The sequence below is a fragment of a genome, unplaced genomic scaffold (assembly GCF_019419815.1).
Source record: "Pyrus x bretschneideri cultivar Hongxiangsu unplaced genomic scaffold, Pyrus_bretschneideri_v1 Contig30, whole genome shotgun sequence".
In the NCBI taxonomy this organism is placed as follows: Eukaryota; Viridiplantae; Streptophyta; class Magnoliopsida; order Rosales; family Rosaceae; genus Pyrus; species Pyrus x bretschneideri.
In genome coordinates, this window is record NW_025999613.1 from 1687346 (window position 1) to 1691766 (window position 4421).

Here is a 4421-nt window from a genome sequence, read left to right on the forward strand (position 1 = left end):
CATTTCAACTTTCTTATAGAAGGCAGAGAAGGTTTCAGACTCGAGCATTCTCAAATCCTCAAATTTTAAAATAGTCATCTAGAGCTTTAGTTCTCTCACTTATTTATCACCCTCTTGAAGAATTCAGAGTTTGTCTCAAGCTTGCTTAGCAGTTGTACAATATCAAACATGAGCAAACTGATTAGACAAAATGGCAGAAACAATAGCATTCTTTGATTTCCTATTAGCCATGGCCAAAGCAATTTCTCCTTAAGTCCATTCACCTTTTGACTTAATCACAGACTCTTCATTGATAAGCCTTGATGGAGCCTTCCACTCAAGGGTAAGATAATGAACAACTATAAGATCTTGAGCCTCAAGAAAGATTTGAAACTTCTCATTTCAAGCGGCATAAATTATACCATCAAAAAATGGATGAAAGTTACAAGATCCCGCAACACTGATCACGATTCATGGTGAGATTCCACCCACTACCAGTAGCTCCCAGAGATCACTCTATGTATATTTAGAGCAAATATCTGATACCAATTGAAATTGGTACCAGGTTGAATAACCTGCAATTTAAAATTTATATACTTGCTTGTCTGACTAGTCAACAATACTCATCAACTAAGATCATATATGTTAGTTTACTCTAACAACGAAAGTAGTCAATTCAAAGCTCAATTTACTGAAGTGTTCCTAGTTAACTTAGATCCAGTTTAGTGCACATTAGAACTCTGACAATCTTAGTTGCATGGACTTATCTATTTTGCTAATAATGATGAACATATATCATAAGCAAATAGTAAGATAAGTAAACTTGAATAGCAATATATTGCAAGGGATGTTTTTGGCCAGAAAAACCCACCTCTGGGTTAAAAAAACCAGAGACTCACCACTGAGTCCAATCCATTAGTGTAAACAAAGGTTCATACAAAGACCACACAAGCTCAATTCCTAGATCCCTATCTATATAACAGCTTTACCTTTGTGTAACCTTGTCTTACAATGAGATGAACTCATTCGGTCTTCACGAAATGGTAGTTCTTCCTAAGCTTTTCACCTTGCGGCACCGATATCAACTTATGAAAATGATGTTATGATGAAGTTGATGCAAATCTAAATTCAATCAACCAGTCAGATTCTCCAGTCAAACAATTGAAGGAAGAATCTAACTTGGATAAAAAAAAAACTTGGTCTAAAACGGTTTTAAAGCTTAAAACCAAACCAAGAACTTTATGCAAAACCTTAAAAAAATGCAACCCTGATATACAATGATTAGGTGTTTAATGCATGAACTTGGTTTTACAGCTAGGGTTCCATAAATAAAGAAGAGGCAAGCTTAAAGCTTTGAAGGTACTCTCTAGTCTAAATAAATTTTGAACCCCCAAGGACAAAATGAAACCCTAGGGAAGAAATATACCCAAGAAATCTAATTTTCCATCAACCAACTAGTCCCAATAACACTTGTCGACTACAAAAGAAATCTAGGCAGATCAATGGCCAGAAACTGACTACCATCAAAAAGGTGTCAGTCAACCCATGTGGGCTGTCTTAATCTGTGTGCCTAGATAACTAGAAGTCGAAATGACTAGACAATTAACCTAGACAGAATGCAACACAAATAGAGATATGAGATGCACATGCATTAACAAACCTTTGACGTGAGGTGAGCCACATCCTTGAACGCTCAATCCTAGTAGCAGCATCCCATAATCAGATAATGTAGTCTAGAACTAAATTGAACATGTGTTACACAAATACAATATTTGACAAGGAAAGCCAAACACTTAAAACTAGACTTTACAGTAGGCCTATTTTCTGGCCTATTAGGGATGAAATTTTCATTAGAGCTACAAACGTGATAGTCTCAAGGAGGATAAAGCCCTTATTGGGGATGCTCTAAGGCTAGATAAGAAATGATTCCTTAGGATCAACAATGGATTGTAATTCTAATCATAACCCAGTTATAGGCCATGATATTTGATGGTTAAGAGATATTCCTAAACCGAATTCTTAATTGGCACACATTTTCACATTTTTAAAGTCAAACGACTAATGACTCAATAGATGGTTTATACGAGTCTCAAATCAGCCAATAACAGGACTCCTCATGTGCCCGAAAGAATCACCGTCGAGTTCTATGCTTGTTACTATATAAAGACATGGTCATTTACCATGGAAAGGTCTATGTTCCTCTACCAATAAACTAGACCTTGCGTATTCATTAACCTCCACTAAGTCTAACTTAGGCATTGACATATATACCAGTGTAACAATGTCTAACATGTCTATTTTCCTCTTACACGCTTGCATAAAAATCGTTCCCAACACACTTTAAAAAAATTAACATTCGTATTTAATTGAAAGGTTTGCAAGAAACATTGGCGACACATTTATTTGATTTAAAAAAATGATATATCTAAAATCAATGATTGATCCAACATGCTTCACACGGATACGGGACAAGTTCTGATGAGAATATATCGACCATCATTAGATTCATTACCATCCTAGATGCACGTTCTCTAGTTTCCTTTACCCAATGATTATACTTATAAACATTAGATCATAAAATCTGACTTTAGGAAAAGGAGAGAAAATATATCATAAAAACGAAATACAAAAAAGCTACCCACGTCTTATCATGTCAGAATTTGTAGGGAAAGAAGAAAAGTTATGTCTACGTAATTCGAAAAAACAAAAGAAATAATACCAAAAATGATGTGCAGCCTTTAAGACCTAGCTTTCACTTTCAGTTTGGTTTCTCTTGTACATGGTAACAATTCACAAGCATGTTCTTGGCATTAACTTGGTGAGTGAAAGGTTTGGTGATGCGCAAGTATTAGGTGATACATATGCATCGATCTTTATGTACATGGGTATGAATATAGTCTCTCTGAATCTGAGAGATCGTATGTCTAGTTATGTTATTCATCTTTTGGTATTTTTGCTCTAGTTGCATATCAAGATCTTACAATGCATATTCAATTGCTACTTTATTATCACTATATTACATAAGGAGAAAAATGAACTTCCGGAAGTTACATCTAAATTTAAAAGAGTTGATGTAAATATAGATATTAACAAATCAAATACCATCAAATCAACTGAAACATGAACACACTATGTACGCCTAAAGACGCTAACCGAATGCATGGATTTCAGATTCTGTTTTGTGAGGCTTGAGGCAAAGAAAGAGTGTATAAGAGTTGTATATATGTACCTTAATTTGGTTTCACAATCAAATTACATTGCTATTGAACTTTTTTTCTCTTGAGATCTTAAAGAATATCAATATCCATAACAACTTAAAATAATGTACTTCTACGTACATGTTGTATTTTCAATTAGCATATCGATACCTATAACAAACTACATTTTGTGTCAAACCATAAAATAATGTACTTCTACTTACATCAACAAAAATTTGCACACAATTTTCTCTCACAACTTTTTAAGTACTAAAAAATTTTAACAAAATGACTTAAGAATTGCAATCTGAAAATTAACACTTTACATTGATCCATCCCTAAACGTCATATATTTCGAGCAACCTTTTTTCAGTTTAGAACATGTTCTAGTATTGTTGAGGTGATTTATACATTTTGTATTTTCGATTTTAGAATTATTACAAAATATACATAAATGTAATTACAATAGTAAAGTGGAGTGACGTTAGGTGTCATTGCATACCGTTTATACGAGTTTATACTGTTTAAATCCTTCACACAACCTCAGCATTATCAGTAGAAGAACTAAAGGCACGATGGTGTGTTGTTTTTGTACATAAATAGAATATAGTATGTTCCAAAAACAGTCGGCTGGCTTGGTTTGGTTAACCACATATACTCGATTTCATTGATTTATTTTATGTGTAATACTAGAGAGATTGAATTTTGTAAATAAAATAACACGATTATTGATGATTGGATTATTATTTAAACGTTGATTAATGTACTTATTTCTTATTAATGACACGTCATTTAATTTAAAATTTTAATTTAGCTAACATTATCCTTATTTTATTCCCAACAATATCTCTGTTTATTTCACTATCTAAAGATTCCACAATTGAAATGTCTCAACTGTTACAAATTAGTAAACATGTGGGCGAATCATACGTAACACACACATAATTACATAAAATAATAAACAATGAAATTACCAGTTCTGCATGTGATGTGACCAACAACTCTCATCTATTAGCTTATCGCATTGTTTAAACTGTAATGGTCAATGACTCAATAGTCATTCTTCCCAAGTAATGTCATAGATCCTGCCAATAATATATACTTTGGTTAACCTAAATCATTATTTTCAACTACTTTTTTGACCTTGTCAGGAACATTAATCTTCTAAAACATGTGGGATTGGACGTGGATTATTGGCCACCTCATTCTCTTTGCCTATATCATTCTTTATTTATCTGTAACCAG